The following is a 25,340-nucleotide window of genomic DNA, read 5'->3' on the forward strand; positions in this document are numbered from 1 at the left end:
CTCCAGCTTGATGACAGCTTTGCACATATGGGTTTCCCCACCTAGAGACTTCAGGAAACATCTGTGAGGAACAGAAGGTAGTTGGCGGCCTGATTCTACCAGAACCCTACCACTCAAAACCAGTCCTCTATGCCTGTTATACCCCACACGGTTCTCTTTCACTTCACTCACAGTTTTGCACACCAAACAAAACAGTATAAGGACTAAAAATCTGCCAAAAAGGCAGCTGAAGAAGTTATAGAAGAAAAACAGATCCTAGAAAAAGTGTTTCACATGGCATGGCTTCCCCTAAATAAATCTATAAATACACAGTCTTTAAACATGTTTTCTTCATTGTAGTTTTCTTTCTAAGACCATGATGAAGCCCCTATGTGACTATGACTGTGACCTGCAGAGGTCAAAGAGTGAGTGAAGAAAATTATCTGTGATGCGAGATCGCAGCTATGAGGTACATTAGACAAATAACACCACACAGTTTAAATAAAGATTAAATTTCTATGTAGAATTTATTACTCTTTCATGTAGAAGTTGGCTGAAAAACACAAATGGCAAAGCAACTTTTGATGTGATTCTAGTTCAGTGTGTCTCTTTAGCAGTGGCCATCATGTACTTGAATTCCAAATGCCTGCAGGAAGAGTTAAAATGCAAAAAGGTCAACAGTTGCCCTCAGTTTCCAAAAGAGAAACAATTAATGAGGTAATTTGTTAAAAGAATGTTTAAAACTGCCAATGTTGTTAATTGCTCATAGGAAAAACAGAAATTATATAAGGATACTGTATTAAAAATAAATTTAAAAGTTGTATACCATTGGTCAGGGCTTGAAATAGATAAAAAGAAGCTGGTATATCTAAGAGTGTGGGAAGGAAAGCAAGAAGCAGACCTGTAAATAAACTAAATAAAAGCATCACAGAACCTTACAGGATGAATGTGAAAAAGAGATTCATATGCAAACACAAGAGGGGAAAAATCTTCCAAGAGCAAGTAATAGCATGAAAATCAACAACAAATCTCTAAAAAGACAGCAATAATAGAAATTCCAATAGAGACCCTCCATAACCAACAGACATTCTAATGATGAAGTATTTTTCAGTTATGATACAGTGTCATCCTAGATCATATTGACACTCAGTGGAAACTGTGGTTGCAGTATAAACTAGAGCAGAAAAAAACAATATCCCATGCTACTGAAAATTACATTCTCTCTGGTCCCACTGATCACTCTGCTGAATTTCACAGCTTTGTTGTATTCACTCATGATACTTATGGTGCCTGGGGTTAAAAAAAAAAAAAAAAGCTAGAAATATTAACAGCCGAAATTGTTAAGGAAAATACTGTATTCTTGTGGTGAAATTCCTTTCTAATGTTTCTTAATCTACATACTAATTTATATAGCTCATATTTAGTTTATTGCACTACAGCTGTATTAAAAGAGAGAAGGCAGAAGTGGTTTTAAACATGTTTTGTCCTTTAACACTGATGTATTTGACAACACAAGGTCTGCAACCATGAGAAACCTTGAGCCCTTATTAGTTATAGCCCAATCACAGAACAAGGTCGTGAAAGTGACCATCAAGGATTATGATAAAGAGCATTGACATTCATTGAAACATGTATGGAGTATTTACTTCAGTTAAATTCCTTCAAACAGTTTGTCAGACTAGTGTTGTATAAAGAATGAAGTGAAAACAGATAGAACAGAATACACATTTCTCATGTCTATCATCATGCTGCCTTTCACTTGTTTTTTAAACTTTGAAAGTATTTAGTCATGCCAGTAAAGCATGTACACACTTCTTTAAAGTAAAAGCAGGATTTTCAAGGAGAATGCATGAAAATTATGATGGGCAAAGTAAAACTGCAAAAGGATTCTAAATGCAATAGAAAAGTTTACTCTATTTTCTTGTTGTCTATAAAAACAATATGTATATTTAAACTGGATTATCACATTTTTTTCCATTTCTTTGAGGTTTTTGAGTTCCTCCATTTCAGAGGTGCATTTACAATAAACTTTTTGTTATGATCAAAAATATGCTTCTGAACTTAAAATTGCCACCACACAGCACACTTTAGTTTACTTAAGGCAGCAATCTCAAACAAGTCAATCTTCAAATGGAACAAACCTTAAAGAAACACTTGAAGAATATACCTGCTACACCCCAGTGAGTATGGATGGTTGATCCATATGTGTAAGGCTAGTCAGCAGGAAAACCCCTAAATGAAAAAAAGCATGAATATAATTTAGTGGTATCAGGTAGCTTCACAGCTTCACTGCTTCACTTTTAAAGTCCTCTCTTATCTCTCCATACTGCTTGAAAACATAGGCAAATCTGTGAGCTGTATGTGAACTAAAATAGAACTAGTTTCCTAACATATTCAAGGAGTTAAATTCTACTGGATTCAAAATAATTGATCCTTAATTAGAGCAATGGAATTAAGACCAATCTCCCTGAAAAACAGCAGAAATCATGAAAGGAAAATTAATTTTCATCAACCCCACCAGATAATACAGGTTAAGTGAATTCCATTCAATACTCTGTTAGAGAAAGCATGAACTTGACATTTTCATAGTTAAGGAGCCATATTATTAAAGATGTCTTGACTATTACAGTCCATTGTGTCCAACTTTAGTTGAGGCTAGAACTCAAGTTTAGTTGAGGCTAGAATAGAAAGGAAGAATAAGATAATTGGAGACTCCTAGATAGCAAAGAATCAAAGAATGCTTTTGATTGGAAGGCATCTTAAGGATCATCTAGTTCCAACTAGATGCCATGGGCAGAGACACCTTGCACTTGACCAGGTTGCTCAAAGCCCCATCCAACCTGGCATTGAACCCTACCAGGCTCGGGGCACCCACAATTATTGACAATCTATCGCAGTGCCTCATCACCCTCAAAGTACAGACTTTCTTTCTAACATCGAATCTAACCATTACTCTTTGTCATATCACTACAGTTCCTGATGAAGAGCCCCTCTCCCTCTCCTTTATAGGCCCCCTTCAGATACTGGAAGGATATTATGAGGTCTCCATGCAACCCTCTCTTCTTCAGGCTGAACAGCCCCAACACTATCAGCCTACCATCACAGGAGAGCTACTCGAGTCTTTTACCAGGTCCTCTATAGAAGCTCTGAAGACAAGGGGCTTTTATGCATGTCTCCAAACCAATAGCCAAATAGCTATGGAGGCAAGGAAGGATTGTTGGCAAGAACATGCTGTGAGAAAGGACCGGATGTGCCTGGAGAAGGAGCCCATACAGAGGCGGGCCAGCACTTTTCTGGGACAAACTCCTTGTGTTGGCTCCTGGTAGACCAGTAGGGGTCTCGAGACTGCCAAAACCCCTCTAAACCCAGCATGATAATGAATTTGAATAGAAAGAGAGAAACTCAGCCCCAGGGCAGGGAAGATTTAGGTGTAAAAAGGCATCCCTATGAAGCCCAGGTGATGTATCTACATATGGCCTTATCTGATGCAATGGCCATTCTTAACACCATGTGTAAATAGAATTGTAAAATCATAGACTCATTTAGGTTGGAAAAGACCTTTTAGGATCATCAAATCCAGCCATAAACCTAACAGTGTAAAGTCCACCACTGAGTGCACGCACATATAGGGAATACATACTAACTATAAATAACAATATTTATAATCTATGTTCCTCATAGGCCTCTTGAAATACACTAATATATTTGACAGAAACTTCTGTTTAATGATAGAATTAATAAAATCATTCCATAATTTAATATATTTTAAATTAAATATACAACAGTATATCTAGGCAACAAGAGAAATTGAATAACTGGTTTATTGTTGCTAGGATTTTGCAAGTTAGTTCTTTGCAAGAATTAAATCATCACTGCTTCTCCAACTACTTTCTCACTCATACTGACTTGGAGGGCTTGTTGCTACTCACGGAGAATTTAGCAAAGGTTTTTTATTGAACTTCTTAGCTGTATTCTTAAAATAACTGCAAAAAAAAAAAAAAAGAAAAAAGAAAAAAGAAAAAAGAAAAAAGAAAAAAGAAAAAAGAAAAAACAGGTACTTAATGCTGCTTGTTAGAGTTATATATAATTTTCTGTGGTTTTAGTTACCTCCCCATTAACTCTTATAGGAATTCACAAACTAAAGAATATGGGACAACTACATTTGAGGGATAATGCAACATCAGAAAGCTTACAATTTTCACCAACTGTATTTTGAAAAATCTGAGTAAATAGGCAGATGAGTCCATCCTTCTAGGTCTTTGGAAATCACTATTAACAATGAATATCAGCCAAGCCCTGCCAGTAACCTGAGTTCTAGCCATCTGAGTTAAGCTGCAGCAGGTATATGGGGAAAATCTTTTTCACATATGGCACAGAAAAACAAAATAAAACCTAAAGACAATCCTTCTACTAGTCAAGGTGAGATTAATAGAATTTTATTCTAAATTTTGAAGAAGGTGTCATGTGGCTTGTATAAAAGAATTTCAGTCTTGATGTCAAAATGAAAGAGCTAACAAGTATAATACAGAAATGAACAAGCAATTCTCCTAAAACATAGACAAAAAATGACTCTTAGGGAGTAACCAAGACTCTACAATAATCCTCAAAAGAGGATTTTAGCTGATGGTAGGAAAAAAGCAAACTGTGTATACGAAAAAAATTTTATTGACATTATTCTCCAGATTCTCATCACAAATAATGAATATAATGTGTTATATTTTGCTGCCATAAATGTCCTAGTGTTTCTGAAAGACTATTCAAACTCTCTGCTTGTGAGGAAACAGGTATCGTCACCTGTTTCAGCTGCAGAAAAGCAATATACCTCAGAGAGTTTTATAAAACTGGTGAGGTTATGCTTGTATTTAATTGCCTGGAAAGATCTGGTTTGGGCCTCATGCTGCTTTCATTCAAGCGATGATTTTATTCAACTGCACTTGCATTTGTAGTCAAAGCTGAAATACTTCTTGGCTCAGAGGTAATAGGATACTGATGCATCAAAATTAGTTTTCATTGGTATCTGAAATTTGAGGGAGGTTCTCTTAAAGCAACACTGCTCCAACAGTAGATTTTGGATCAGTAAAATACATTAATTTAACTCAGAATCTCATAATAACCTCAAAAAATTAATTTCTCACACAACTGTGAGAGATTCCTTGCAGTTGTCCTGATTAGTCATAAAAAAGTGGAGAGCTTTTAACTCTCAGGAAAGCATGCAGACTGCAATTTTCAGAACAAAGCAGAAAGTGGTTCAATGCTTCCTGCTGAAAGAACTTCATTTTCCCAGTAGGCTTTGGCAAAACTCAGTAGAGCTCAGGGATAAAAACCAAACCAAATCAAACCAAACCAAACCACAAAAACAAAAAATAAAAACCCCAGAGCAAAACAAAACAAAACAAACAACAAAACACAAACAAACAAACAATCCCCTTCCCAACTCTTAGAACACCTGATAAAGATGGAAACAATTTTTCCATAAATTGTGAAAACCTGATAGATGGCTCCTGATCCCAATCCACTTGCAGCTTTGAAATAAGTACATCACCTTTTCAGGTTTTTTTCAGCAGTGAAATGGTTTTGAATTTCTAGGATTGCTTGAGCAGGATACTTAGAATTTAAGAGTTAATCAGACAAGAAGAAAAGTATTTTTAAACAGCATCACCAAAATACCCACGTGTAACTGAATAGTATACTTTTTTCTGTGGTCCAGCAATTTTCAGAGGTCTTTTGGATTCAAAAACTACACTGTTGTCTCTAGTTAAAAAAATCAGTCTGTATTTCCTGTAGTCACTAAAACCTCCTATGTTTTCTTTCCAAGACCTTCCTGGCTGTGTTCATGCTTGGCAGTCCTTGGTACTGAGGTGATTGCTCACCACCTGCATTGTAAGAACATCTTCCAAGCTCAGAAGTGCAATTAAACAAAGCAGCATTTTTTCCTCTTTCCATAGAGATATCTGTATGCATCCATTGAGGCAGGAAATGCATATGACTCTATTCTCTTCTGCCCTGCAACACTTAGTTTTATTTCTTTTGAAAAAAACCCCAAACAAACAAAAAAACCCCACAAACAAACAAACAAAAACAAACAAACAAAAACAAACAAACAAAAAACAAACAAAAAACCCAACAAAAACCCCAACAAAAACCCCAACAAAATACAGGGAAAAAACAAAAATTTGCATCATCTTTCAGAAGCTGAGGGAGACAGAAGTAGAAACTTATAAAATCAATTGGTCAAGCTGAGAACTTTGTAAGTCTGAAAAGCAAACCAGATGATATATTGTCCAGCTCTTGATAAGATTCAAGTTCTATAATACTTATTTTGCCATTAAAAGTGTTATGCCACATTTGTAATGAAAACACTGGAATTTTTTTTTCATAAAGTGTAGGTTTTTTAGCCTGAGTTAGTAATAGCGTCAGTTGTGGTGCTGCCTTTAACATAGAGAGTTTTTAAGACTTAAAATCAATGAGCAAATATACATAGAGCAAATTTGGAATATTTGTATTAGCAATTATGAAAATAATATCTAAAATTAATTCAATTCACAGTAGGTAAAGTGTTATCCAAAGTTTTTCAGAATGTTTCATCAACATTCTTGAAGCTATGACATATATGTAAGCCACATTAATAGCTTTTCCACAATTATGTAATGAAAAAGGTTTTAGCATATGTATTGACTAACTCATCAGGAAATTCACCTCACATAATTGGGATTTACAATCTAATTACATTTTATTTTCACTTCTGTGTCTTGTAAGTTTTCTAGTATTTTGTTAGCTTGTTTTGTGCGTAAGCATTCTTATTCAAAAGGCAGGATCTGTTTAAAACATTTTTGTCTCTTGAATTCCATAACACATTGCAATTCATGAGCTATTCCTGGAAATTTAAATATCCATTTGAGGCATTTGCAATCACTTTTAGTTTATGTATGATTTAATTCATGATCTTGCATTTTTCAATAACATTACTCTACTTTTCCATCTGTGAAATTCAATTGTCCCAAATTGTCTTCTCTTCTTATAGTCCTTTATCAGAATTAAGCATCACTGTCTCTTAAAACTGCATATCTGAATAATATGTCTTATTTGGTCTCTCAAAAAAGTACTGGGTTTGAGGGTATTTTATATAAAATAAAGTCGAATTACTTCATCATAGAAATAATGCCAGCATATATATTTCTCAAATCTAGAAAATGTGACATTTCAGTACACCTAGTCTAGGAGCTGCCTATTATTTTATTAATCCTTCTTTGCACAGTCTACTGTCATGTGTCATGTGTAAGTGTAGACAGAAAAATTCTGAAGTAAACTTGGATTTTTAATTAATACATAATTTCTGAGAATATTTAGGCAATTTTATTTTGTGGAATGATAGCTGAATTTTTATTGGCTCTTATATCATCTGGAAGACTGAAGTGTTGGAATAGATAAGTTATTTCATTGCAAATTAAGATCTGTAGCACCTGTGCTTGGCTTCTATGGAAAAGACCGGCTGTAAAAATGACACCTAAGACAGGGAATCAAAAATCAAAGCTGAAGTATTACACTCAAGGAGGTGATACTTATGTCAACCTACAGCTGTAAGTTGTTGGTAATAGAATATCCAGTTCTAATGACAGAACTGTCATTTGAATTTAGAGTTCTATATTTGGCTTTCACAGAATCTCAGAATGGTTTCAAGGAGCCTCTAAAGATCATCCTGTCCAAAATTCCTGCTCAAGAAGTACAGTCATGTTTTGAATATGTACGTACATGGTGGACTTTCACAGCCTCCCTGGGCAAATCTCCCAAGTATTTGACCACACTCACAGTAAGAAAAGTGTTTTCTTTTGTTTTTCTAGCTTAGTATGTGTCTTCTCTGTGTCATTACATCTATTAATCTCTATTCACTAGTTATGAGGCGTATTATTGCTATAGATGATGATATAACAAGGTTCTAGCCCACTGACTTGGATAAATGTAGAAAAAATATCTATTACCATGTATCTTAAACTCAGTCTGTAAATTAAAAAATGTTACAGAAAATATTTATAACTGAGTCAGAAAGTTACTGATTTTTCTAGAAAGGCATTAAAAATGTATCTACCTGCAGACCTTCAGTGTCATCCCCCTTCTCGCTCCCCCAATATTATTTCTTCACATTTTTTCATGTGACACATCTTATTCTCAAAAGATTTCTGCATTCTCATCATATAGTGGTTGAAAGCCTCCTAATTTCCTTACTATGTCTTATTAATTTCCCCCATTTACAGCTGTTTTTTGAGTTGTACATTGCTATTACTCTATTTTTAGGCCTTGCCTTGGGGATGCACCTTTCAACTTTCTTTGTGGAAACACTTTGCCATCACAAAGGGACAGATTTAAAACTCTTGATTGTTTGACTCCTAAAGCCATCAAACCAAGGCCTGACAGAATTAAGGCTGAAACTCTGGCCTGACACTGGCCTCTTAGTATAAATCCCATCACACAAGTAATCCTCTTAAATAGTTCCTTTTTCCATGATCATACTTGTAGTTGAAATCAAAAATTATTTTAATCCTTTAAGCAGTAGAAGTACATTAAATTCAATTCTTTCAAATTTATAGTGAAATTATGTAGATTTACAGGATAAGAGAAGCAAGAGAAATGACCTGATTTATTACAGAGCCACCTCAATTTTTTTTTCATAAGTTGATTGCAGTATAGAGTATTTAGAGCAGTACTGATGCACTCTAGAATGAAAAGTCAAAAAAATTCAGATAAGTCATGATTAGCAACATACATTCACCTTTTCTACTAGCAGAGATGATCCAAAACTATTCAGTTTTTTTAGACATTTGGAGGAGAATTTTCTTCAATAAATTTTATTAACTTGCTAGGTTTCTTTGCATAAGAGAGGAAAACTTTTGAAAAAAATGTAAAAAAAAAGTTTTTAAAATACACCATTTCACAGTATTTTCCTTTTTCAAGTAGTTGTTTAATTTTTGGTTTTTTTGCATTTCTTTGCCCCTTTGTCTTCTTTTTCCATTTAAAGGGGGAGAAAATAGAAAAGTATATTAAAAATAAAATATTTTTGTTTTCCATATATTTTATTTTTATCTGTTAATGAAATAAAAATAACTCCCCAAAATTTACATTTTTTATTAATTACAAACCATTACATACTTCTGTCAGTACAATGCATGGATATGTTTTCTGCTAGCTCATTCCCAAAATTGTGTTTGGGTTCTAACCATCATCTCAGTCTCACACAATCAGTGTGAATTTGAATTAATTGAAAAGTGATGTATTTCTACATTTTTATTTGAAACACTTAATTCATTTAACAATTTTTTGGTTCAGATTTTTAACTATTGTTTTTTCATTATATGACACAATTTCCTATGCTTTTTGAATATTTGAGTAGAGAAGCAAATCACATGGCTTCTACATTTCTTTAAGTCACATGGCTTTCTCATTTCATTTTTGCCAGAGCTTACTGTACTTTGCTTTGACACTATCTCTGCACATTAGAAAACTGGCAACTGTTTCAGAAGTAAATGAGCTATCATTACTTTGAAAGGCATGGAAGGTTATTTAATATTCAAATGACAAACAAACTAAAGCAGCCAACCAAACAGAAGAAAACACACCAAAAACCCCCAAACCAAAACAAAAATAAAACCCAGCCAAACAAGAAAACCCAAACCAACCAAACAGTCCCCTGTAATCATTCAATTTAGTAGCATAGTAAAGAAATTGATCTCCTAAATCTCCTAAAATATTACATAACATCTTGCTGACTTTTCTATTAATTATTACATATTCTCTTGTCTTGTTGTCTTTTTTATCCTTCCTCTATTTCAAAAATAAACAGACTTGTGAGAAGTCTTTTGTAGATCTATAACAAATTTTTGCAATGGGTATTTTTAAATAGTCATACTATTCTTATATTCAGTTTTTTGTTATTTTCTATTTATATTATCATTTCAATATGAAACATAGAGCTTGGTATCTATGAAGCACATTAACTAAGCCAGGCAGCTTCTCTAAAATAAAGCTTTATAGTAGAATTATATATTGGCATATGTTGCATTTGGAAATACTCTTAAACTGATGATCATTATCTTAGACTGAACATTTAATGCACTCAAATAACCCTGTAACTTTTTCATTTGGGCTTACTGAACAGATGTAATACTGCATTGTCATGCCAGAAAAAAGTTTTAACTTGATTAATAACTGTAATAACAGTGTAGAAATATTTGTGGCAGTTCATATGTTGATGATACATATACAATCTTAATTTTTTCCTAGTATTGAAATTCCATAGATTTTTCTTAAAGATTAAGTTTCTAAAGTAATGTAGACAGCATATACTTCAGTGATAGTAGGGGAAAATACCCTAGAAATTTCCATTTTTCTGCATAAATAATTTTAGAATCATAGTTGGCAATCAACAGACCATTAAAAATATCACAGGAAGAAGCAAAAGAGTATTATATGATAGTGTGCGATTAGCTAACTTTCATGATAAAGTACTTCAAAATAGTCATGTTTCCTCATAATTTAGTTCAATTAAACATCTAATTCTTTAGACTTATCTTTTTGACATTAATTTTTGTTATGGGAAAGACCAGTATACTATATCCTATCTCACCATACATCTTTTCTGACTGAAACAGTCAAACATAAACCTACCACCTATTTTAAAATTAGAACTAATTTATTTGTGGCATGGAGTAGACACTGTATAAAAGCAATCATAATAGCTACTTAGAGCCATTTGTTACCATATAGAATCCTATCCTTCCTGCACTTACTGTGAAATTCCAAGAATTAGGAACTTGGTGTATGGCTAGTAAATTTCTTCAGGAATATATCAGTGTTAGGTTTCCCTACATTTGCAAAAGAGGGCAGCAAACAAAGCCTGTGTGAATAAAAGCCTCTCAAAGTAAATATGGAGATTTGCAACATAGGAGATTTTTGTCTGGAGAGGAAATGCTGTAAACTTAGATGTAAAATACATATTAAATTAATAGGAAGAAAAAATGTCCTTCAAGAAAAATCTTGCTCAGGTAAATGCGTTTTGTAGTGTGCAATATTTAAGACTATGTGTTTACTGGTCAGCTGTCACAATTTACAAGTCTTATAGCACCAGTGTTAGTCTGTTATCAGCTCAGCATTTGACTGGAAAAAGAGAGAGACAGAGATAGTGAGAAAGATTTATGCTCTCTTTCAAAACTCTCTATTCCAGCCTTAACTGAGTAAACTTCTGGTGTAGCAAGGATAATGTTTACAGAACTCACTTTCTCATGAATGTCTGAAGGAGTGCTAATGATGCCTCACACATATAGGACACCACTGTAAAAGATGAGTTTACAGAGATAAGTTACAGGCTTTGGGAAAATGAGATTTGATCATTCAAGCATTTCAGGTGATGATCATGAGAACAGTTAACAAACTTGAAAAAAGGTGTTAACTCTCCTGAGACAAGATCCTAGTGGCTGGGTGGTAATGATACTTATTTGCAGAAGCAATTGTAATAAGGCATGGCAAAGGGAGATTCAATTATACTAATTATCAGAAGGGTTCATATATGCTGCTGTATGATAAATACAAAAACTTATTACAGAAATTTTTAAAAGAAGAAAAATTGAGGTTTTATAATTTCTTATCTTAAAAATATGTGTCTACTTATAATGTCAAGGTCACGTGTTCAATCTGCAGGAGCCATTCATTTAAGTGTTTGACTCATTGATCCTTGTGAGTCCTTACAAGTCAGATCATTCATATTACTCTGTAATCTTTTCCCATCCAAGCAAAATATCATTGCAGGAGTTTAATTTTTTCCTGTTAACAGAATACAGGTGTCAATGTACCATTATTTCAGCATAATTCAGAATTCTTGAATAATCCAGACTCAACTGTAAGACTCTTGTGGCTGTTCAGAAATTTCACAGATTTTAATAACTGTTCATTTATACTTGTGTTTTTGGACCTAAACCGAATAAAGAGGATTTTAAACAAACATTTTATTATCTTTCAGTCACAGGGTTTCTGATTCCTATAACCATGGAGTTTATGAAAGTCCAGTGTTAAAAAGAGGGTGTGCTTGAAAGTTTGCTTAACAAAGTAACAAGAAGAGAAGGATTTTTAGCAGAAAAAGAGATTGCCAAAAGAGAGTTATTTAAATCCATATGTGGAAAGGAAAACAATCTGATTAGTCAAAGCAGAATGGCAACTAATAATTGTATCCGAGGCTTGATTATGTACAAAGCAGCTCAAACTTGAGAGACACGGCACTTTTTTTTTTTTTTTTGGTTTATTTTTTAATTGATTTCCTGTGTTTCTGGATGAATCCACCTTTCTTTTTCCTACTGTGTTAAGCTGGAGTGCCTGGCTATCAGTGAATGTCATTCAGTTAAGTTATATCTTGTCCAGAGACTACTTCTAAATTTCTCATTTTTACAGGGTAACTGGTTGCCTAATATAATCATAAGTTGCTTCAAAATGAAAAGATTTATCATTCCCCAAATGTTGCATATTCTGTTCATATCCATACTCTATGGCAAAGACATTGCTTATAGCTGTGCTCTCAGTGTACAAGACATTTTTGCACTCATAAGATGGTCCCTACCATGAAGGCATTTACATTCTAATGACAAAGAGAGAGAGAAGGTATTTGCATTCTAATGACAAGAGAAGGAGAAACTATGGGGGAAGTTATAGACTAAAATTCTCAAACAGAATAAAAAAGAAACATAAGTTTACTAGACTGCATGCTTTCAAGTTTACGGAATAAAAGAAATGTCTCCTTAGAAGGCCTGAAACATGATCAGACTGGGGCCTTGCACAACAAGCCACAGGATCAGATGCAATGCATAAGGAACTGAGTGACTGAAATCATGGGAAGATTCTGTGAGGAGCTGACAAACAGGCAGCCAAGGGTGACAATCAAGATGGGAGCTCTTTACACATGGCCGAGCAAGAATAAACTTTACAATGAAGCAAACATAAATAAAGTGACAGAATCTAGAAGTTTTTATACATGTTTTTCAGAAATAATATTGTAATGATGAAAAGTTATCTAACTAAATAGATATTGGGGGAAACTCTGAGTAACATGCTGTTGTTTTTCATAGCTTTTAACTACTTGAACCAGAGTGGAATAGGAATTAGTGTTTATTTATTAGTAGTGGTATTTTTTGTCTGATTTGTGAATACTTGGCTATGCTAATTTTATTTTCTTTATTAGCTTCTTCAGAAAACAACACACAATTTTAAAGAACACATGCTAATTTTTATAATTTGAAACAATCCAAACATATATTACACATATGAGAATAAACTTGCAATCCTTGATTCTGCTTTTAATAATAAGAGGAAAATTTTAGTCATTTGCTTTTGCAAACTTGTAACAGATTTGGTTTAGGTTTTGAATCTAAGAACCAAGGCTTTAATTTTTTTTTTTCACGTTCATATTATGGCATAGATTATTTGAACAGTAAGCTTCATACATACAGGCCTGGAACACACTGTCACTTTGGGATTCTCTATTTGTAATACAAGTAAAAAGGTATTCTCTCATAAAAGTATTTGACAGGAATTGCTGTCCAGCTCATTCAGGCTGGGGGTGTAGAATAAATTGTCCTCACAGTGGCTGGCATGGGTTTGTGTTTTGGAATTGTGCAGAACACAGGCTTGATAATAGATAGTTTTGTTACTATTAAGCAGATCTTACACAGAGCCAAGGCCTTTTTTCTTTTCATATGGCCGTGCCAATGAGGAAGTTGGGGCTGCGTGGGAGTTTGAGAGGAGACACAGCCTGGACAGGTAGCCCAAACTGACCTAAGAGTCATTCCATATCACATGTCATCAAACTCAGTATGTAAAGTGGGGGAAGAAAGAAGAAGGGGATAATTTTGGGTCATGATGTTTTTCTTCCCATGTAGCCGTTAGCTGTGATGGGGCCCTGCTCTCTTGGAGATGGCTGAACCTGCCCATGGGCAGCACTGAATTAATTCCGTTTTGCTCTGCTTGTATGCAAGGCTTTTGTTTTCCCTATAAAACTCACTTTATCTCAACCCACCAGTTTTTTAGTTTTTACCCTTCTGATTCACCTTCTTATCCTGTTAACTGGGGAGAGTGACTGCATGGGACTTGGCTGCTGGCTGGGGAGAAACCACAACAAAACCTGACGTCTATATAGAACATTCCCTAAAGCCAGCAGTGAAAATTAAAACTTTTCCACACAGATTGTTAAAACAGATTAAATATTTGAAATTTAGATGCTCACTTTGAAAAAGACTGTAACTGGAAAAGGAACTGTTTAAATAGGAATGACACTAGGGACCAGAACTTAGTGTAAACTCGTTAGACACTGACTTTCACTTTAGCACCTACTAAGGAAAACCAGCTGCTTCTGCACCTCAAAATAGACATTTTCTCTGCTCAGTGTGACAGGTAGAGCAGCTGTTCAAGGACAGTAGTTTCCCTAGGAGAAATTTGATTACAGAAAAATATATGATCCTAAACAGTCCATGACATATAACCAAAATTGTCACTGAAGTGTGATCAACAAAGCCTGCAAAAAGTGAACATGAAATTCTGAGCATTTTTGTGTAATTTTGTAGTGTAGCTTAGTCAATTATAACATTTAAAGCAAATTATATCATTTTCCCCTGTCCAGATCCAGCTTTTCACTGTAAAATAAATATATGTCTGTTTACACCAAGGACTCATTTATATTCACTGAAGTATTAGGAGAAAAAAACCAAACTTACTATTATCTATATTTCTATGAAAAGCCTATCCTACTATGTTTGATCAGCAGTCTTGAAATGACAATGTCATCCTGTGGTACCTGTTGAGATTCATCTGCGGGTACTGAGGGAGCTGGCAGATGAAGTTGCTAAGCCATTATCCATAATTTTTGAAATATCATGACAGTCAGGTTAAGTTTCCAATGACTGGAAAAGGGAAATATGACCTCCATTTTAAAAAGGAAAAACTGTAAGACACAGGGAATTACAGATCAGTCAATTTCACTTCTGTGCCAGGCAAGATCGTGGAGTAAATTTTCCCAGAAATCTTATGCTGCGACACATGAAAACAAAGAAGTGAATGGTAATAGCGAACATGGTTTTACAAAGAAATCATGCCTGATTAATTTGGTGCCCTTCTGTGAAGAAGCTACAGCACTGGTGAATAATAGGACAGAGAAACAGCCATTGTCTACCTGGATTTATGCAAAGCATTTGACAGTGTTCCACTCAACATCCTTGTTGCTGAATTGGAGAGAGATGGATGGGTGGACCATTTGTCCATGAAGACAAATAATAAAGAACTTACTGAATGGCTGCATGCAAAGGGTTGTGGTCACAAGCTCATTGTCTGCACAGAGAGCAATGGTGAGTGGTATCCTGGGGGGTCAGTACTGGGGATGACACTGTTCCACATCTTTGTTGGCAACATGGACAGTGTAATAAAGGACACCCTCAACAAGTTCACTGACAACACCAGGCTGTGGGGTGCAGTTGACAAGGTGAAGGGAAAGGACGACATCCAGAGGGACCTTGACATGTTTGAGAGATGGACCGATGCAAACCTCAAGTTCAACAAATTGAAGTGCAAGGTCCTGTACCTGGGTCGTGGTCATCCCAAACACACCAAGAGGTTGGGCAGACAGGTGGTTGGAAGCAGCCATCAGAGAAAGACTTGGTGTGATGGTTGATGAAAAACTCAGCATGAGCCAGCAGTGTGTACCTAGAAAGCCAAACATATCATGGGCTGTATCAAAAGGAGCACGGCCAGCAGGTCAAAAGAGGTGATTCACCCCATCTACTTTCCTTTTCAGGTGAGACCCCACCTGGAATACAATGTACAGTTCTGGTGTCCCCAACAAAAGAAGGACATGGAACTGTTGGAACCGGTCGAGAGGAGGGCCAGGAAGTTGAGAGTACTACAGCACATTCCCTATGAAGACAGACTGAGAAGTCTGGGGCTGTAAAGTCTGGAGAAGAGAAAGTTGTATGGAGACCTGATAATAATCTTCCCAGAGCGGGGGCTACAGGGAAGCTTGAGAGGGACTGTCAGAAACTGCAGTGATAGGACAATGAGTAATGGGGACAAATTGAAAGAGGGGAAATTTATGCTAGATTTTAGGGAAAAATTCCTTACTGCAAGTCTGGCAAGATCTTGGAACAAGTTGCCGAGGGGGATTGTGGATGCCCCATTTCTGGCAGTTTTGTAGCTGGGTTGGATGAGGCCTTGAGCAACCTGATCCAGTAGGACGTGTCCTTTGCCCACAGCAGGGGCTCCTGGGACAAGGTGATCTTTAAGGACCCTTCCAACCCTTAGCATGCTATGAATATGACTCAGTGTGATTTGTTACAACTAATAATCTCTTTACAAACTCTGCAAAGTAAAGCTGCACTAGTAAGAACTTAAAAAAGCATGTTTTAAATCAAATAAGCAATTAAAATATATCCCATGTCTTGAATATCACAGTTACACGATAGAAGTGAAATGTATTTACCTAGCTATGCTTAAAGGCATATCATATATTTGAAATTTTATTTGCTTGCCTTCATGAAACATATCTGTTGATTTGAACTTTTTCCTTGAAAACATTTCAGCTGTTTTTCTATTCTATGCTAATTCATAAAAGAGATCCAGGAAGCAAGTGCCAGGAAATAATCCACCTTCAGTGTTCATTGATCATGATCCTTCTGCATTGGATTTCATGAGATTTAGAAGATGATGCCATAGTAACCAGATGTGTTTACTCTATTTTACTGGAGGTGGTGGATGGGTAGGCCCATTAAATTTGTAGGTTGTTCTCTTTTCCACAGTGTACACAGAGAAATTGATAAACTGGGACATGAACATTACTCTCTGGCATCTCCTATCAGTCTTTGTCTTGACAAAATAAAATTTACTCAGTTGATAATTAGACCAAGATTATAATATTTTTCACATTAACTATAAACTGACTCTTGAGAAAGATATCATAGACATCAGATATTTGGTTTATATAATTTTAAATATTTGTTATCATCTTGCCAGTGTTCTGCCTTTTATGTGGGCAGTGGACTTAATATGATAACGCGTGTGTGTTCTTAACAAAGAATGTCAACCTGATATAAATCCCGGGATAAGCAAAGCTGAACAAAGATGATACCAATCACAAGCCAATAATCAAATAAAAACACTGGTAGATGATGAATGATAACTTCATTTTTACCACACCTCATTGGCTATAAGGCTATTTTATTTAGAGCAGAGTGGTACCCATTAGCCCTTGGGTAGATCTGTATAAATTGCTTCTTGACTTTTGTAGAAGCCAATAGTAAATACCTAGAAAACTGCCCATAAAGAGGGCTCTTTTTGTTATCCCAGATTTCTGAGACTTGCAGCCAAGGGCCAGCCTGAGACAATAGTGATAAATTTTGCATGTCACAGCTTTCAAGGAATTTCTTGATTTATGAAAATAATTTTTTAGCTCTTCAAGGTCTTCCTGATAAGATAGGAACATTTAGATATATATATGGAGGTATAATTTTATAATACTCCTCTGTGTTTTCTTTACAGTTTCAAATGGAGCTATTTCTACATTAAACTTCTCAGGAAAATATCAGAAAGAAGAATATCAATGTGTCAATCAACTAGTGTTTTGTGGGGGTCAGAACATTTGCATCCCAATATAAAGAGCTTTGAAAATAACGCTCTTTATTTACCAAAGCACAAATACAAACAGAAACTCCACACTTTAGATGCCTAGTTACAGTCATGGAATTCATATGCCTAAAACAGAGCATCTCCTGAAGAAATAACAAAATATAAATATTTCATTTTCTTCTATATGATTTACAGGCTTTATACGCTGCATTTTAAACTCCATTCTAAATACGTAAGCATGTAAGTTTCTGTACTGCATAAGAAATCAACTCTGAATTTAAATCTGAAAATGATGCACAACAGATAAATAGTCTTCAGTTAAAGAAAGTGCGACTGAAGACAGGAAAGTAGACTGTCCACTTCTCTGGCCCAGACCTTCACATCCTGCATGAAAACCTTCCAGGTAGTAGACTAGATTGAGCTCATTGGAGAGTGCTCAGTTTTAGAAAACTTCTATAAATGGGACAATATGTTCAAGAGGAGAATCTGCAATAGAAAGGACAAGGATATACAGCTGGTAAGAAATTCAAAGATAAGTCTCAGAAACGATGACAAGAAAGAAGCTTTAATGGGAGTAAGTAACCACACATTTTAGCATATAGAGCCTCTAAATCACTAAAAGCTTTTTTTGGAGAGAAAGAAGGCAGGTTCCATAAGAGGAAAATTATTTTCTGATTTAAAGTTAGTTTATTTCACCCAAAGAGAGGAGTATTTCACTATTAAAGTGTCACCTTTTCCCAATGTATTGATCTCAGAAATCAGAAGGTTGCTGCTATATGGTTAAAGGTTGTAAGGGACACAACGCCCAGAACTTGAAACTACCTGTTAACTTCTCTGATGATATTACTTAGACTGTAGGCACATGACAACCTGTTGAGGTTGGTCCTATTATAGAATGAGGATTTTGGCGCAGCTTTATTGAGGATAACATAGGATTGATGACACAGGAATAATTACATAGTGTAATCCCCTTTGAAAATCTCACATTTTCTCAGGGCGGGGGCTTGAGGGACCGGTCCTATTCATGACTTGAGTTGACTCCATGTGATCCTTGAAGAGATTGAAACCGAACATGTTTTCAATTTCCACTAAAAGAAAAAAAAAGGAAAAGGTCCCTGTGCTGCCACTGCTAAAACATCTCTTAATGAGAGAGTTATGCTTCTATACTACAGTTCTATATAATAAAAGTGTAGTACTTTTAACCTCAAAAGTGAGGTCTATGATTGGTTCAAGATTGCAAATGTACTACCAAACAATATCAAAATGTCTACAGAAATATTTTGCCAGTTATTGTCCAGGATATTCTGAAAAAGGATGTTAGGAATTTCAAAAATTATATCTGAGATTTTCTATTAGCAAGAGTAGAACAAACACTTTCTCAAATCTTCAGAAGTCTGATCTTCAAATCTTAAATACACTCTTTTTGTTTAAAACACCTTTCTCTGCTCTTGCTTTGCAGTTGGAATTCATATTATACACTTAATCTTTGCATGGTAGCAACATTCTACCTAGTGGTTACATATTCTGTTCTCTCCCTAAAAAAAAACCCAAAAAACTGCATCTACTGAGAAAAAAGAGAGAAAATATCTCTGTTCAATAGAGCATGTAAAATCTGCTCTCAGAGCCAGTTTTGCTACCCCTGCTAAATTATATCACATTGTTCAAAGTCCTACCAAAAGCATACTAGCTGTACATTTAGGAATAAACCAGCCTAGATTTCCTTGATAATAGGACTTTGGGGGTTAAAAATTAAAACAAAATTCTTGTAATTCTTCAGATTTTTAATATCCCTTGAACAAATTTCCTATTATAAGAGATATAAATAAAAATGTTATAAGAAAAAAGATATTAAAACTAAAATGTAAAATTAAGACTATAGAACAATTAAATCAGAACCAGCAGGAAAGCACAGAATTCTCTTTTTGTTTCTTTTTGAAAATTAATTTAACCTGCACTTACTGAAGAACTGTCACTCACAGATTGTTCCAGTTAACAGACTGTCACACTGAACACTATATGCAGCTCAGCAAAACTGGCACTGCTCCATAATTGAGACGCTGGATTTTAAACCTCTTTCAATTATATAATATCCTCAGAGTCAATAATATAAAAGCAGCAGCTTTTCTCATACGGATGAGAACGTTTACCATGTCTTAAATTAAGTAATATGCAACACGCTTTTGCATTTTAAAATCCTCACTAGACAAGTAACTGGATTAACTGTTCTTGAGGTCAGATTAGTGTGGACCAGGTCATAAAAGTAACAAATGGGTTATAGTGTATTCTTTGTACGAACAATTTCATGAATTATATATCTCAGATGCAAAAAGCATACCTAGCATAATTTAGGTACTCTATATTTGGGAGATAGTCTGTATTGGAGCCTTAAAAATTCTTTGTCTGCTCTTATTTCTCAAGAAATCACATTTAATCAGGAACTACATTTAGCTAATCCTATTTATATGAAATTGAGATTAAGAAATAAAGTACTATATGGAACATGGCAATTCATGCTCCCAGAAAAAGAAAAAATGCCCAATTCAAGGAATAAACTTGCGTATCAGATGTCATAAATTTCTTATATGATTGTCAAAAATTAAGTGCTCAACCTACTTCTAAATGTAGTGCTCATTCCTTTAATGTTGCTTTTCCCAGAAAAGTTGTAAGGCACTGGTTATTTTTTTTTAAACTCTTGAGATATGATGCAAAGCATTTAACACAGAGCCACACAGCTAATTATTCTGAAGTTGGAGAATGAGGACTGCAGTTGTAAGGAGTTTTGCTTCAGACTGAGAATAATAGTATACAAAGGGAAACCACCAGGATGAAAAGTAAATTCTTATTTCAGGCATCTCACAAATAAGAGCAAAAAGGTAGCAAAGTGTTAATAACATTTTCCTAACTCAAAATATGGAAAGCATCATTCATAGAAAGAATCAGAACAGGAAGAATTAACTCTGAGGGAGCAGAAATGAAAATGAAAAATGAACTATATTAGAATAAAGTGCATGATTGCTCATAATGAAAGTTTTTATGCATGGAGATTCTGAGTTGGAAATGGCAAAGGAGGACAAAATCCTGACTGCATTAATTCAGCAGCTAGCAGTATAATGGAGACATGAAAAAGTCATCGAGTTTGGTAGGGCTGATCAGGCCATGTGCTTGCAATAGGTAAGGAGTCGGGCAAAACACAAGGGAAATTTCATCTGAAATATTGGGAAGAATTACTATGACCTAATTTAAGGTTTTCAGTTGGAATATCATTATTTTAAGAAAAGTCAGCCTAGGCAATTAACAGAAACAAATAAGCTCCAGACTGTGTCAACAGTACTCTGAATTCTCATTCTAAATGGTCTGGGTTACAGTTTTATCTCATGAGAAACTATCTTAGATTCCTTAAACAAATAATATGGGCAATAGTTGTTGTATACATTATGGGTCATTGTTTTAAACAGATTTAATCAGATGCTGAAAAGGAATTATCATAGAAATAGCTTAATTTAGTCAAAAATACTAAACCATATTGACTTACTTATCCTAGTGAAATGAAGGCTATTCAGGTTTACAATTTCTCATAAATACATTACAGACCTAAAGTGCAAAGTTGGCACAAGAACAAATTGATATAAATGCAGCAGAAATAAATTCAAGAGAAAAAACCCAGTTATTTCTAACATTCAATCTGCCAAAGGTGGAGAGTAGTAAGTCAGTAAAATAAGTGGGACAAGAATATATTGCTAATTTTATTAGAAAGGTGAATGAATTTACAATATGGTTGCTTGCATTACCAGGGGACTGGGTTCAGTGACATGTAGAAATATACAACTCCTTCCAGGATAAGAGAGGCTTAACCTATAAGACACTGAACAATTTTCACATTTATTTTGTTACAAATAGTGAAGAATTGTCTTTTTTAAGTTCATGACATTGTTTTAGCTAATATGATTATTATAATTTACCATTTATAGTATTTCAAGATAAAAGAATTTGCCAGAGACTGATTTTTCTTTCTTAGTCATATATAAATTTCCACAATACTTTTTGTTATTCCAAGGAGGGAAAATGAAAAAAATTCTTTTCAGCTAATAAAGGGTAGACATATGTAAGATTAGTATTAGATTATTTTTTATTTTTATTTTTAGTTATTACTATTACTTAATTGTCTTATTAAAACAGTAATCAGGAGAATCTTCATAAAAAATCAGTTTTAATTTACCTTTACAAATACAGGGAGTTAATCACTATTACCTGTTGACATAAATAGCCCCATTCTTTCAGATCTAAATGGAAAAAAAAAAAAGGGGGCCTAGCATAGCATGCCATCTCAATGTTCTTACTATGTCATAAATAATTCATTTTCTCATTATGAGATGGCCTTCTTCTATTTTTTCAAGGTGTTATGAGAAATAGAGTTTGTACCTGATAATCGTTATGTTACTTGATAGTTTGAACTACCAGAAAGGCTGCAAACCTCAGCTATTCAGAAAAAAGTACTGAAGGTAATTTTAAAGAAAATACATTTATTTTACATACACTACTCTAGGAAATGTGTGCTTAGGAGAGTCTAGAAGAAATCAAAGTGAAATTAAAGATTGACAGGTTACAGATCTTATGTTACAATGGTGCAATTATGCATAATTTTAAAACTCTAAAGTATATAAAATAAACATATGAAATAGCATCATGACTGTGTTTCCTCATATTAGCAATATTCATCAAAGTCATCTGCTACTATTAAGTAGGCATTAGTTATATCAGTATTAGTATTATTTCGGTCATGGAAGTTAAGGGAAGCAACATGTTAAAAAAATTCTAGGAAAGTAGACCATAGTTTTTGATCTTATTTGACATGACTAAGCTTTCTCTGTAACCAGGTATAAATCTTGTATAGCTGGAAACAAGGCATCTTGGAGAACTGTGAATAAAAGAGAAGCAAAAATAGTTTTCAGACACCAAATAATCAGCCAGAGTGGGTACACTGCTCAGTCCTGCTGCAACAAAGCTCTATCAGCCTCAGCAGTCCCTGTTCATTTGCTATTTTCCATGACTAAGTACTCAGACAGTCTAACATCCCCCTGCCAAAACAAGCTTCACTGCTGCTTACACATGGCTCCAGCACAGAAGTTGTGCTTGAACTGCTTGACACCGGTGTGCAGTTCAGTAGTTCAATATTATTTCACTATTTCAGTATCATATATAACTTATCAACTATTAAACTTGCTGCATGTGTCTGTGTTCATGTGTTTATGGGGGGTGATGCCCTTGAGCAGTTGATCAGCTGTAGAGATAATTCTCAGATAACTGCTGAACTAGAAAATAAAGTAAGATTTTGAATGAATCTCTATTTCATGGGGTTCAGGAAATGTTTAAATGTTTATATGCAATTATACCCGCAAGGCTTTGTTCCCCCATATAATCCAAAATGGGTGTCCAAAGTAGTCTTGGAAAGAAAGGTGATTTAAAAGAAAAGTTCTACTTTCTTAGTGAGTACTTAGACAAATATAATTTAATGGCAGAGCAGCCACTAACAGATTTTCAAATCTAGTCTCAATTTGACTTTGCTTTTTTTGAGCAAGATAACATTTCTTAGCCAATTGAGTCCTCTAAAACAACAACAAAAAAGTCTTTATATTTTCATTTCTCTTAAAAACCAAAAAACAAATACTATTTCTGCCTCATTTGATTTGATTAAAAAGGATCAATTGCATGTGCAGCTTTGGACTTTTCTTAGCTTCTACTCCTTCTTCATTTGTAGCTCTTTCAGGAGAGTAATAGATTGGTCATGTATGGGATTGTATGTGTTAGAAGCACATACATTAATTTTTTGCAGTTTATGTTAGGAGCTTTCTGTGTACCCTAGAAGAAGAAGAAGCAGGAGTTACAGTTTTATGACTAAGTGTACTGTTTTCACCATCATGATTTCTTAGAAGTCATTAATTTAATCTCAAATTCTGTATTCTGCATTTGTAATTATAACATTTGTGCCTGTCCCACAACCACTTGTCAAGCCATTTGCTGATCGTCACATTATGTGTACAATTTCTTATGCTAAAAGATTTAGATAAGAAGAATAAGTACTATTCATTGAATTTATTATACTGTTGCTGGTTATATCCACTCATCAGTAACATGCTGTTAATTATCCTATACCAAAGATTATCAATCTGTACATAAACTGCAGAGTGTTGTAACCTACTTTTCTAATGTTTACATTGGCCAAAATTTAGTATTCAACAGTATTTTAGACTTAATATCTCATGAGTGAATTCAACTGGCTTTAAACTGACTAACATTTCTTTCTCGAGCTCCAGTTGAACATGTATGTGCATCTATCTTATGGACTGTGATTGTGTTAATTTGTGTCCTCTTCAGTCACTTGGATTTCAATTGAATACAGTTTGTCGACTTCAGTAAGAAGGAATTTAGAAAAACACATGAGGACAAGGAGATTTCTCTTTAGTCTCCTGCTCTTTTGTAAATGATTAGAGAACCAGTTTTCTTCTGTGAAATAACCTCAGGCTGTTAATGGTACTAGTGTGATAAAATCCATTACACCTGGTAAATACCATTATGATAAGGCACAGGTTAGTCAAAGAAAAATGGAGGAACCCGCCATTTTACAAACATACTAAATAACTGTAGGCTACTGTTCCTTATTTAATGGTTTCCATTTAAATGTTCTTTTACTTGACAATTTATTTTGCTATTTCCTTACACGCTCTCTGCTAGATGTCTTCTTTTTAACAAATATTTGAGTTATTTTCCAATATTTTATTTTACTATAATCAAATTTTTACACTAATTGCCTCCATTACAACTTCATAAGCTTTCTATTTGCCTTCACAATTCATACAGATGGTATTTAATTCCATTTCCTCATTTCTGATATACTTTGTTTTGCTTTGAAGATTGTCCAAAGCCTACTAAATTTATGACAATTTATTTATATCAGAAGACATGCACCACTCAGGTTGATAACATCTGGAATGCGTGAAACGTTGCTTGTTTCTTTGGTTGCTCTTGCATTTAGTAGTCAAAGTCCACATGGTTGCTCAATATGTATATAAAGGTAAAATTCAGAAACAGATAATGATAAGATATGCTGGGAATTTTTTAATCACTCTACACTAAAGTTAGGAAGATAAACAATAAAAATAAAATTGTATTCAAACACACTTTAATTGCAACTCAGCCAACAGATGGCAAGTGACGTTCAGTAAAGAAAGACAATAAGGCTGAAGATCTTGCTCGTACTATGCAAATATTCTATGAATTGAAGATCCAGACAAACCTTTTTTCTCACCCACATAATTATAGAGTATACTCTGCTTCTGTTACTAGGGGAAGGAAAAAGACAGTATCTAATGCACCCCAGCAGTCTCAAGGGAAAGGCACTGAAGTCGTAAAAGGATTCCATTATAGTGAACCTAAAGGGGATTTTTCTTTTTTTACTGGATTCCCCAAATGTTAATTTGTTTATATTTTGGAGTATTTAATCCCTATTATTTGCCTGAGGATGCTGAGGGAGTTGTAATGTGAAAAGCATCAGAAATGACTGATAATGAATGCAAAATAATGCCTATAAAACATTAACACTTCAGCCAGGAATTAGCAAAGAAAGTAAGCATAGCACAAGCATGAAGTAAATGCTACAATAAAAATGACAAGTGACCAGAAGCGTGGTCAAAAACAGTGTAGAAAAAATAAGGATCAAAGGCCTTTTT

At 34.6% G+C, this 25,340-nt stretch overlaps 1 protein-coding gene and 2 long non-coding RNA genes across 6 annotated transcripts in view; 1 reads left to right on the forward strand and 2 right to left on the reverse strand.

The window, feature by feature from the left end:
• The window catches only part of EYS (eyes shut homolog), a 797,842-nt gene that overhangs the window by 717,568 nt on the left and 54,934 nt on the right, over positions 1 to 25,340 (reverse strand). The gene's annotated exons all lie outside the window — the stretch shown is intronic.
• Positions 488 to 15,371, reverse strand: LOC135297975 (uncharacterized). 2 transcript variants are annotated; one of them, XR_010359923.1, is made up of 3 exons: positions 15,289 to 15,371; positions 2,121 to 2,211; positions 488 to 625 (listed from the first exon to the last, which is right to left on the reverse strand). It is a non-coding gene; the product is annotated as an uncharacterized LOC135297975 (long non-coding RNA). The 2 variants fall into 2 exon arrangements; XR_010359924.1 differs by having other exon boundaries at positions 2,147 to 2,211; positions 15,289 to 15,346.
• Positions 15,473 to 17,541, forward strand: LOC135297976 (uncharacterized). Its single transcript, XR_010359925.1, has 3 exons — positions 15,473 to 15,571; positions 15,794 to 15,966; positions 17,530 to 17,541. It is a non-coding gene; the product is annotated as an uncharacterized LOC135297976 (long non-coding RNA).

Source organism: Passer domesticus, chromosome 3, assembly GCF_036417665.1.
Source record: "Passer domesticus isolate bPasDom1 chromosome 3, bPasDom1.hap1, whole genome shotgun sequence".
Lineage (NCBI taxonomy): Eukaryota > Metazoa > Chordata > Aves > Passeriformes > Passeridae > Passer > Passer domesticus.